Source organism: Schistocerca americana, chromosome 8 (genome assembly GCF_021461395.2).
Source record: "Schistocerca americana isolate TAMUIC-IGC-003095 chromosome 8, iqSchAmer2.1, whole genome shotgun sequence".
NCBI lineage: Eukaryota > Metazoa > Arthropoda > Insecta > Orthoptera > Acrididae > Schistocerca > Schistocerca americana.
In genome coordinates this window covers 109,987,721-110,000,796 of record NC_060126.1, presented here as the reverse complement: position 1 = coordinate 110,000,796, position 13,076 = coordinate 109,987,721, and positions in this window count along the sequence as shown.

The window sequence follows — 13,076 nt, the reverse complement described above, 5'->3', positions numbered from 1 at the left end:
ACTGATGACCTCAAATGTTAGGTTCCACAGTGCTCAGAGCCATTTGAGCCAGTGACGACTTCTTAACTCCACGTTGCACACCTGAGCTATCCCTTCATCTTCAAGGACCACTGGACTCAGATAAATCATGAACAGAAGATTTTGTCATTATGGGGGACTGCAATCAAATGTTGCAAGTTATTCAGAGCGATTCCATGATGATGTTACAAACTTTCATGGATGATGGAGAAGAGTAAATGTACCAACTTTAAGCGACCTTACTCCGGTAGCGACGGGGTGGAATGTTACATACGAAAATCGTCGGGTCCTCTGACAGTGGACTACTTGTGCCAGTACAGTTGTTGCCAAGATTATAGGGCAGGAAACCTTTACAGGTGGTAGTATAGACAAGAGCGACGAGTTCTTATTCATCTCCTATCTTGTGAAACATATCCGTTCTACAGGAAGCTCTTTGGGTTCCATATTTTTGGACCAGGTAGTATGGACCAAAGCAGGAAACAAATTCCAAGTAAACAGGGGCTCTAAAATGCATACCTTAAGACCTAAGAATATTTGTTCAGTAGGATACATGTGTTTCACAGTAGCGAAAATAAACAAGTGCTAATAGCCCTTAGGGTATGCACTTTAGAGGCCTTGTCTGCTACACATTTCTTTTATTTTTTTTTTTTTTTTTTTTTTTTTTTGTCCGTGCTACCACCTCCAAAAATACAGAAACCAAAGATCTTATATTATGAAAAGAAGTGTTTCACAGTATTCACAGTACTGAATATGAAGAGGTGCTCTCAGCACATAGATATGTATTTGGGAGCCTACGTTTACATTTTTTCTTATTTTGGCCCATACTACGATCTCTGAAAGTTGCCTACCCTAGAGTCTTTGCAACAACAATACCGGTATGTGTATTACACTGCCAGAGGTATCTCAACGGTTTTCGCTTGTATCTTTCGACTTACTGGTTTCCCGACCAGAGTCCCTTGCCTCAGATTGAGACATTTACTCTTTCCATCATCCCTGGAACTTTGTAACGTCATCACAAAACACCCTGTATACATTAATGGTACAAAATACACATTTACATATTTTTTCATTTGACTGAATAACTCACATAGAGGATGTGATAATTCAACTTTGGCTTTGCTTCCTTGCGTGTATGCATCAATGATACAAAATATACATTTATTTATTTTTTCATTTGACTGAATAACTCATACAGAGGATGTGATAATACAACTTTGGCTTTGCTTCCTTGCATTGTCGATTTTATTTATTCTCATATTTCGTTCATCCTTCGAGAGGGTCGTTCCTTATCTATATAAATCCACTTCCTTCCATCTGCTGACCTCTTTTTTTCCTGAGATTCTGTCTTTTGCGTTGTCTCTCGAAAATGTGTTGTGTCATATATTAAGTCCATTCTAATTCCAGTGTTTTCCATACCTCTGTCAATTTCACTGAACCATTGGGTTTGGATTTAGTAAGCTGAATATCTACTTGATTAGTCCACTCGATGTATGTCTTCATAAAACTGTAGTCTTCTTTTCCTCATTACATGAGCTAGCTTTTCCAGTTTCAAACGGAGCTATCCATTTGATTTTAATTATTATTAACCATTACTACTATTTTTAGGTCCCAGAATTTTTATTTGACGTTCTTCCAGTTTTTCCAAGATTCCCAAATCATGTTAGTTTCAATGTTTCTGCTGTATGCAGTAGTTTGGACCTTGCTACTGTCTGATATCGTCTCAGTTTTGTGTTCCTGGACAAGGATTTTTGCTATGTGTTTTGTCATATGATCTTTCTATTCAATACACTCTATTTTATACTGCTATCTTTTCTTTTGTATTGCTCATTACACATTCCCCTACGTGTCGAATACAATTAAATTTAAATATTCTGTAGTTATAAATTTTAAGACTCCCGGGGTACTAATAACAATTGTCATGAAGTTTTTTTTTTCAAATACTCCTATTTAGTACTGTTTTTATCTGCACTTCTGTGATTTGTTCTTTGGCACTATCCAGTGAGTCAGTAACAAACGCCATGTCGTCTACGAAAGCTAGACAATCCATGATGACCTTTTAATTAATAGTCTCATATTAAACTTCAATTGACTATCTACATCTGTTAATAGTATTAGAATACTAAACAAGGCCTTTCTTGCATCATTAGTCTTTTGATTGGTTCGATGTGGCTCGCCACTATTTCAACTCCTATACCAGTCTGTTCATATTTGTCATCACCGATCTAAAATCGCCACGCTCCACTATTCCCCTTTAGCCAAACGGCATCTTCCAGAAGGATCGTGTGCTACCGCACTGGAACTTAGATGTTCGTGGCTTTCTGGACCGAACATTTCTGCAGTGACGGCTAGGATATGAAGGATCAACGAAGCAACCACCGCAATCTCCGGACGTAACCCTTCTAGGTCTATTCTTGTGGTTCTATGTGAAAAATATAAGGTATGCCTGGCCTGTACGTAACCTTCGCATCTCTGCAAAAAATTTATGGATGCAACATCTTCCATCACTTGACACACGCTTGTGAGCACATGGGTAGATACTGTATGTCGTCCAAGCATTTCACGGCCTATAGAGGACTCAGTGAAGAAATGTATCAATTTTTATACAAAATTTTTTGAGTTACTTTACATGACGCCACAATCCACAAGTTTCCGTGCCTCATAAATTTTTTAATCATGTTTCAAAATCAGATAGTTTTCATTTAGGCATAGTGAACCAGTAATGGTTAAAACATATGGACATTCTGTCCAACAATATTAATGCAATTGCTATTCGTAGTTCTTATTTTGAACATTATTTCCTGAGCCCACAACATGTATTACTGTCTACATATAGTGGTTTCGTTGATACAATGCTAAGAAAATGAACTAAGTCTACACAGATTATTTACACCGCTCACGTGACCAGTCTTATAAAATACGTGACAGTCACGGAAATGTGGAAAAACCTGTACTGGCAGACACTTGAAAATACGCTATAGCTATGCCACACTCCATAGGTGAAGGTAGTGCGATCTCGTGGTCGTGCGGTAGCGTTCTCGCTTCCCACGCCCGGGTTCCCGGGTTCGATTCCCGGCGGGGTCAGGGATTTTCTCTGCCTCGTGATGGCTGGGTGTTGTGTGCTGTTCTTAGGTTAGTTAGGTTTAAGTAGTTCTAAGTTCTAGAGGACTTATGACCACAGCAGTTGAGTCCCATAGTGCTCAGAGCCATTTTTTTTTAACGTAGTGCGAAAAATCATAGTACCAGAACACAATGGTAAGTACGCTTTGCTATGCACTTCACAATGGCTTCCAGTGTATGGATCTAGATATTTATTTATAGTACCTAAGAAACTACGTAAAGGAAAAGCAGCCTTCTAAACAACAACACTGTTAGAGTGGTCTTAAAGCATACAATCACAGCGTAAGTTTCGTGTTAGCGATGGTTCTAAAGCTGAGATGGCGTAAGAGGATTCTCGACCACTTGAAGCGGTGTTTTCAGCTTTCAACTGTGGAGCACATACGATTTCAGGTGAAAACATAACCGTTCTAAAGCTACGACACCGGTGAGGCATTGCCGTAAAGGCGGTTTCAAAATCATGATATATGATTGGTACAGACAGAGCCATGTCGACTGTAGCTCAAAACAAAAACCAACTGAATATCTTCGCCTGCCGGGGATCGATGAAAGAAGGATAAAATATCGCTCAGTAAGACTAACTAGGCCTGTTCTGTCAAATGGCTCTGAGCACTATGGGACTTAACTTCTGAGGTCATCAGTCCCCTAGAACTTAAAACTACTGACGCGTTTCCTCCATCTGCTGCGGTTTTCGGCGAGTTCATCCAGTATGTCTCAGTGTACATTAAAAGCGTTCGTACCGCGCTTAGAGCAGTTCTTTAAGCGCAGTGCAGGTCTTAAAGTGCGATCTCGCTAAGTACGTGCGTCGGGGATGATTGAAGTTGTCCATATATACGGTTAAGTGCCCCAGCCATCGCAGGCGTTGTTCCTTAAGAATGGCCGTGGTACTCGGTAGCTTTGCAGTATTCATGACCGTCTCTTTTGTGACATGGTTCTTCCTTGTTATGCCTAGAATACTTCGTAAGCACCGCAGATGGAAAATGTCGATACAGTATAACAAATGGTTCAAATGGCTCTAAGCGCTATGGGACTTAACATCTGAGGTCATCAGTCCCATAGACTTAGAACTACTTAAACCTAACTAACCTAAGGACATCACACACATCCATGCCCGAGGCAGGATTCGAACCTGCGACCGTAGCAGCAGCGAGGTTCAGGACTCAAGCGCCTAGAACCGCTCGGTCACAGCGGCCGGCTACAATATTACAGAGCGTGCTTTTGTGCTCCTAAGAAGCACGATGCGATGTCCTTTTGGACATGCGCGCATGCCCGAAGGAACAGGCTCTGCAGCGACTTCTGCTGTTATGAAAATGGTTCAAATGGCTCTGAGCACTATGCGACTTAACTTCTGAGGTCATCAGTCGCCTAGAACTTAGAACTAATTAAACCTAACTAACCTAAGGACATCACACACATCCAAGCCCGAGGCAGGATTCGAACCTGCGACCGTAGCGGTCACGCGGTTCCAGACTGAAGCGCCTTTAACCGCACAGCCACACCGGCCGGCTTGCTGTTATGAAACACAGGAAATGTATTCGTAGTTGCGAGTACGGATAAGCTCCTAGTGTGGAATGGAACGACGACATTGAAAATCTGTGCCGGACTGCCACTCGAATTCGAATTTGTCGCGTGTCGCGAGCGGTCGCCTTAACCATTTTGACTACCCATTCATGCTTCACGACCGGTCCCAAACTTCCATGTGTTGTCGTCCGTATGTCGTTAACCTTCACCCGTACACTTACTGAACTCATCGGCGTACGAATACGCAATTGCAGTGTCTGTGTTTGTACGACGCAAATACGAGCATACATGTCCGAGGCAACACTGCGTAGTACTTTTCACAAGCATAAGCACTGCAGTATCATATTTATACGCCGGTAGCAGGTTAGCAACATTCGATTAAATGTTCCACCCTTGTAAGTGTACAAGTGCACGTTCATGTCGCTTGGGCGACGACATAGGGGAGTTTGAGTCTGGTCGTGAAGCGTGAAGTGGGATTCTGGGTTCGAGTCCCAGTCGGGCACAAATTTTCAACTTCGCCACTCCATTCTTCTGTTGGGGGGTGCTCGTATTCGCAACTGTGAATACATTTCTTGTAAAGATGTTGAGCTTACGTTCTTGTTTAGCAGATGATGCCCGAGTCTCGTACACATGGTAAGTATTTTTGTGACGACTGTCTTGTACATAGCTTCAAGAAAATATTCCCTGCTATACCAATTTTGGCACTTATTTCGTCATCTAGACACTAGCAGGTCGACGTAGCAGAATTTTTTGGCTACTTACAACAAGAGCCGTTCAGTCCCATGGCAGGCTGATCCGTATATCCTTGCGCCATATTCACGGTCTTCGCGTTCACCGATATAGAGAAGAGCTTTGAACGCAGCAGAAAATTTGTCCATAAGCATCTGAAGGTCGTCCTGACTGTGTGCTACGAATGCTGCTCGCCAACGAATTAAAAGATTACTTACAGTCAGTCCTCACGATATCACTTGGGTGTGAGTAGCGAGATGTAAGGTTCCCTGTCAGCCCTGGTATGTAGACGGATGCATCGATTCCCTTCAAAAATATTCAGATGTGTGTTAATTCCTAACGGACCAAATTGCTGAGGTCATCGGTCCCTAGACTTACACACTACTTAAACTGACTTACGCTAAGGACAACACACACACCCAGGCCCGAGCGAGGACTCGAACCTCAAGAGGGAGGGGCCGCGCGATTCGTGACATGGCACCTCTAACCACGCGGCCACTCCGCGCGGCCGATCCGCTTCGCTGAAGGCAGCTTTGAGGAGTAAATAGAAGAATATACCAAACAAGATAGGTGCCAGTACATGGCCTTGACGAACCCCTCTTAGTACAGCAAACGAATTAGATTTACTTCTTCCATATAACAGCACCCTCCACATCGTAGCGAAAACCCATGCTCATCATCAGACGTCTGGGGGGACACCCTACCTTCACTATAACTATATTGTGATAAACTTACACAAGCTGCTACGAAGGTTGTTCATAGGGTGGAATGTCAACTTCTATTTTTCATTTCAGCGACTTGCGCTTCGAGGGGGATGAGATGAAATGATGAGCACAGCACAAACAACCAGTTCCCGAGTAAAGAAAACCTCCGAACCGGCCAGCAATCAAACCCGAGAGCACGTCATCTACAGGCAGTAGTGCTATCCACTAGACCACTAGCTGCAAACATTAAATTAGATAAACACACTAATTTAAGGCTTTTTCTATTCAGGATGATAAAATAACATTACGTAATATTACAAGAAAGCGAAGATGACCTCCAGTTAGCTATACATCGGCTAAACCAAGTATGTACAGAATACCATTTACAAATTTCGTTGCACGAGACGAAAGTTACGGCCTTTCGTGGTAAATAACAATTACGGTCGAAAACAGTAATTAACTACACAGTACTCGAACAAGCGCCACATTTTTAATATTTGAGCTGCGATACGAGTTATGGTTATGACAATGTCAAAAATGAAAACTGCACAAATTTAAAGCAGTATGTGTAACAATATACAGAACACTAAATAAAAAACCCTAATTGTATTTTATGATAGTATGGATATTTTATGAAATTATTACTATTGTACAGAAGCGAGAATTGGATAAATAAAATGAGAGGTGACAGCAAAACACAAGCAGCAAAGCTGAGAGTCTTGAGGAGAGTAATGGGCTGCACAAGGAAAGGTTTATAAAGAATGAAAGTGGTCGAAATTATTTGAAATGAGGAAATAATTGAATACAGAGAGACGTGTAAGCAACGTCTCAATCGAAAATCCTGAACTACTACCCAAAAGCAAAGAGAAATTTATGTTGACCAAGCAAACAATTGACACAAACCGCCATATGCCTGATCCCTGTAGGTAAGACGACGACGATGGCAACGACATGTATTTCTAGTAGCTTCACATTTCTTAATGTATCGACCAAACCCACATCGCTGTGGGTATTCAATACCAAAGAAGAGTAACAATGATAAAATCATATCATTTTTTGAAAACAGCTTTTCGCATAAGATAATCAGGAACGCCATAAAACAGCCATGTAAAAAATAAAAAGAAATGAATCACTAAACGGGTTAAATTATCTTCCGAAAGGAAAACGGAAGCCTATTTGCTGCCAACAAACAGTATAGATCCTACAGTGGCACAACACTATAAAAATTACTCAAAATCACTAAGAAAAATTATTGAATTAACATGTACATTGTGTCAGAAACCTGTAACTCCGACAACGAAAAATTGTGCAACATGAGATATGACAACAGGCCACAGAACAGGACAACATCGCTATTGAATCAAACAGAAAGGCTATAAATCATCAGCCACAGGCAGCAGATATGTTTAACCATCATTTCTTAAATGCAGTATAAAATATAGGTACAAACAGTTCAAGAGAAAAATCACCGAAGTATGTTGAAAAAGCCACTCTCATAAAATTCAGTTACGTGAATGCATCACCAACTGCTCCTTCTGAAACTAAGAAAAATATATACTGTCTCAAAAAGAAAAGTTCATTGTGATTTGACAATTTCCCAACATAGCACTAAAGATTTCTTTCCATAAAATTAGTCCTGTCTGAATTGAATATGTAATGCATTACAAACTCAAGGCAGTTTTCAGACAGACTGAGATATGCTATTGGTAAACCTCTCCATAAGAAAGGTTCTGGGAGAGATGTCAAGAGCTATCGACCTGTTTCACTACTGACACCATTTTCCAAAATTTTTGTGAAGGTGATACAATCTGGAAGAGTATCCCACCTAAGCAACAGTAATATCCTCAGCAAACCACAGTCTGGATTTCAGATGACTGTTTGACGGAGAATGCAATTAACAAATTCACTCACGCAATTTTTCGAGAATTAAATAATAGAATAGCACCATTTGTATTTTCCGCTACCTATTCAAGGCATATGACTGTGTGAATCACATTATGTTCCTAGATCAACTTAGATTTTATAGAACTGATTCTGTAGCCAACCAGAGGATAAAGTCATATGTAACAATACAAAAGTCTGCGCTTGGCAGTTCAACAAATGTAATCGGGCGACGTTCTTATAACTAGGGAGGAATGACGTATGGGGTTCCCCGAGGCTCAATCTTAGGTCCACAGTTGTTCCTCATACATGTAATCGATCTTCTGTCTAATATAGAACAAGAAGAATCAGTTGTTTTTGAGGATGGCGCTAGTATTGCAACCAACCCAGGCATACATACAGCACAGAAGAAGTGGTAAATAATGTTCTTAAAAGTATCGTTGACTTTTTTCTGCAAATAATCTCACTCTCAATTTCAGAAAGAGGCATCATATTCAGTTCTGCCCATGTAGAGGTACTACACCAGTGATAAGTGTGGCACATTTTGAGGAAGCAATAAATAGGGAGGAAACTTCACAAATCTTAGGTATTCGGAAGAAGCGCGTTTTGGAACTACTAAAACAACACAGTTCAGTCTTATTTGCACGTACAGTCATCGAAAATCTTGGAGAGAGATAAATCAGTATGTTGACATATTTTGCATACTTTCATTCCATTATGTCATATGGAATAATGTTCAGGGGCAACTCATGTTTGAGAAAGCAAACCTGTTTAAGGAGTTAAACAGTTTGACTGCTGCTTCACAGTAATTTATTCTCTCCTGAAGCTTGTTGTAAATAATACACTGCGGTGTAAAAGGAACAACGACGTACGTAATTACAATAGAAAAAGAAGAAATGACATTAATTGTTTCAAATTAAGATTGTCTTTAGTGCGAAAAGGGGTACACAATGTTACAACCAAAATATTTGATGACATACGCAGTTGTATAAAATGTCTGATACACAGCAAAGTAAAATCTGAAAACAAACTGAAAAAGTTTCTCCTTGACGACTACTTCTATTACGCGGAAGAATTTCTATTATTTTATTATATAAAAGCTGCTGGGTATGAATTAATGAGTCATATCCCTATACACACATTTTTAAAAAATTAAAAAAAAAATTTAAAAATTTAATGTTTCTGAATGGTCTGCATTAGGCACATTTACAAATTAATTTGTTACGTGAATGTAAAATGACTCGTTCCACATCGTTATGATTTAGAATCTAAATCATTCATGGAACACGTAACTAAGTAACGTGTTATTGGTTTGACCTACAAACTGTGGAACAATGGCTGCAGACGTTAGCAATGTGGAGTAGGTTCTGTTAATGACGGTACAACCACTCAATTCTGAACGCGTTAGTCTAGAGTGCTACTTAAATAGAGCTCTGCAGCCCTGTGCAAATTTGCATCAGTTGCCTAGATCGGTCCTGGTTAACACGGAGATGGCTCCTAAGAATCGTCACGTTCTATACTTTCGTCATCTTTTGTCTAGCCCAAAAGAGACTGTTCGTTGGATGTCTCATGCGACGGCCAGTACATAGGCAAAACATCATGTTCGCTTTACGCACCTCTCTATAGAGCGACTTCCGGCGGTTAACTGGTGCCATGTTCTGTTCAGTTAAGCTCAGCGATCAAAATATTAGTCACCCACTTGGAAGATAATACTGGGCGCTTTGGAGTGCTGTACATGGTGAAGATCTGGTAGCAGCTATAGTACGACCCTCAGCTGCTAGCACAAGTCATGACAGAAATGTCATGTACATTATCTGCCAGTCGGTGGTGTGGAATCAGTGCAGTTAGATGGGTCGTCGCAACCTTGTAAAACGACAGGGGTCGTAAAAATATAGTAACCGACACGGCCAGAAAAAGAGTCACGTCTTTTCAAGGACAGTCGGATTCGAATCAGACAGGATTTGCTGCTGTCAGTCAATAAAGGACCGTCTCAAACAGTTCCCGAGAGACCATTGTGAAGGGAACTGCAGGCAGTGAACATTTGGAGTCACGTATTTCGAAAAAGGCCAATGTTTACGGCGCTACTTGAAGCTACACGTCTTCACTCCTCCAAAGCAGAAGGATACTTGCTGACTGGAGGCGTATAGTTTGGACAGACGAATGTCGATTTCGCCTCTTTTCAAATGATGAAAGGTGTCGAATGCACCGACAGTTCAACGAGGCGTTTACCTTGCAGTATGTGGACAGTGTAGTTAAGGCAGGAGGTGGTTCTTTGATGTTTTAGTGGTAGTTTCCGTACCATGACTTGGCCCCAATTATTCACGTCACCGTCAGCATGAGCGAGGATGCTTGTTTCAATACTATCGGTGACGTAGTGTTGCCTTTTCATGTACATCCTCATGACCGATATGCTGAGAGCACTTCCACCTTCCAAGACAACAGGGATGTTAACAGATCTATACGCATGTGCTGTTCCTGGTTCGATGGATACTTGGGCACCCTATGTCACTTCTGTTGCCGCGCAAAATTACTTGATCTTAATCCCTTAGAAACCGTCTGGGGAAAACGTAGTGAATAACATGCCAGCAATTTGGAAGTTCTTCGTGAACTATTCGTCCACGAATGACATGAGTTGGATCTGGCATACCTGAAAAATCTCGTGGTCTCTCTTTCTCGCTGAACCGTGGCCATCATCCAGGCTAGAGGACGTGTTACCCGGTATTAATGTTACGTCTCTTGGCGGTGACAATTTTTTCCCTGTCGGCTTACACCACTATTCCTTCGCAACGAAACAGGAAGAGAAATTGGTACTGATATCTGTGACAAGCAGGAATACTGCAATATGCAAAGGTTTGAAACTCGCAGCACACCTCGTGTACCAATGTAGCAAGATATGAGGAAGGATATTTGGCTTGCGCCTAGCCATTTCCTTTTTCGGTAGTTTGCTAATATAATGAGGTATGTGGGAGATCATTCGCCTTGTGGGTAGGTTATTACCAATCACTTCCTTTCTCACTAATGGGCAAATCAAGCAGGGTGTGTAAGTGACTCTCAGCTTCTGACTACGTCATTTGCTTTCTCGCTGATGAGCCACTCAGACATGGTATACGGGAGATCTGTAATTTTTGGAAAGTGGTTGGTGTGTTTCTGCCTTAAAACCTTGAGCCAGGTTGCAATGAGAATCTGGACAGTTCGGTCGGGAAGAGTATTTGCCGCAATAACTGAGGGCTTGACCAAGAGTACTACTGTAGCATACAGCTACAATGTGTCAAAAAATGAACATTCAGTTTTTTGCTTGTTACTTACTTACTTGTTTTAAAAATTATTTTAACGATTCCTTTTGTCAAAACTATGTGAAACAAGTCATTAACGATGATATTATTGTTTAGTCTTATACATCTCAATACACTTAAAAAGCATTTCGCTTTTTTTAATTAATAATAGATGATAAAATTCCTTTTTCCCTCTATTCTTGTAGGTGTGGACATCACTGTTCTTCCCAAATTGCGGTGGATTATTATGAATTATTAATGACGAATTTCATTAGCGACTATATGTTTTGTGATATAGCAGTTAAAATGTCCAACTCCTTGAAGAAATACGTACAAGACGACCATAGGTGAACACCACATATTATTCTTATTGTTCGCTTTTCTACAATCAATATTTCCTTTCTAAGTGATGACAAAATCATTCCATAAGACATTACTAAATGGAAATATAAAATAAAATATGTCAAAAGGTTTCCAAGGTTTGTTTCCAAGACTAGTAATGATAGAGGGAGCAAAACAATCTCAGCATCATTGTTCGAGAAACTCAGAATTATGTTTTTTTTTTTTCCACTTCATCCAGCTCAAGTTTTCACCAACACGTACACTAAAAATTTTGGAACATTCCACCCTGTTTACTGAATTGCGCTTATGTGCTACATCAGTTGTTGATTTGACTCAATTTGTTCGACAGAACTGAATATAGTATGTTTTCTCAAAATTTAGAGATAGTTTTCAGAAAACCACTTCATAATTTTTCGTAAAACGTCATTAACAATCACTTCTGTTGCTCCCTCTCCAATGGTACTTACTATAACTCTAGTACCATCAACAAAAAGTATCAATTATTCTTACTGAATGTTAAGTGGGAGGTCACTCACTTTAATAAGGAGCAGGTCTCCCTTTGTGATTTATCCCCAATAACTAAAATTTTTTAACTTTCCAAAATCCTCTAAATCCACATTATTTTACTCATCATTTTTGCAAAGTATGATTCCAACTGGTTGGGTGCAAGGCCATCACTTCCACAAAAAATGTTTTTCTCAGTTTTTCTATGAGTGTAAATTATTTGTATAAATGCTGGAAATGTATTCGTAGTTGTGGATATGAACCACCACCAGTTGTATATTGGAATTATAACAACGAAAATTTGTGCCAGGCTGGGACTCGAATTTGGATTTCCTGTTTTACGTATGAGTCGGCTTAACAGCTTTGGCTATCCGTGCATGAATCACGGCCAGATCCAAACTTCCGCATGTCGTCATCCATGTCTCATAACCTGAAATCGTACGTTATGTACATTCCCGTCCAGGAAGGACGTGCATATTCGAAGTCGAAGGCCTAGTATTGGCGAGTAAATACGGAATAGTGGTTCCTGTGTTACTAAGAAGTACGATGCAATGTTCCTTCGGACATGCATAACACAGGCACTGCTATTCCAAGCAAAATGTCTTTGAAAGATCACAGAAAATACCAACTAGTGATATTTTGTTATTTCAATTGGTGGGTGAATGAGCAAATAGCATTCTCATTTGAGCAACCCTTCTGGAATCCAAACAGTGACATGCTAAGTAATTGTTTCCATTTAAATGTGAGACCTTGAGTACATTACTTTTTCGAATGTTTTGGAAAAATATTTCTGTTAAGGAACTGAAGGATAATTATTTAAGTCATTCCTTAAACCTTTTTTGTAAAGAAGCTTAACAATGGCATATTTTAACGTTTCTGGAAAAGTTCCCTGTGCCAGTGATGCATTACATAAGTTACTAAGGACGTTACTTATTAAGTTAGAACAACTTATCAGAACTCTGTCTGAAATTCCATCAACACCATTTGAGCC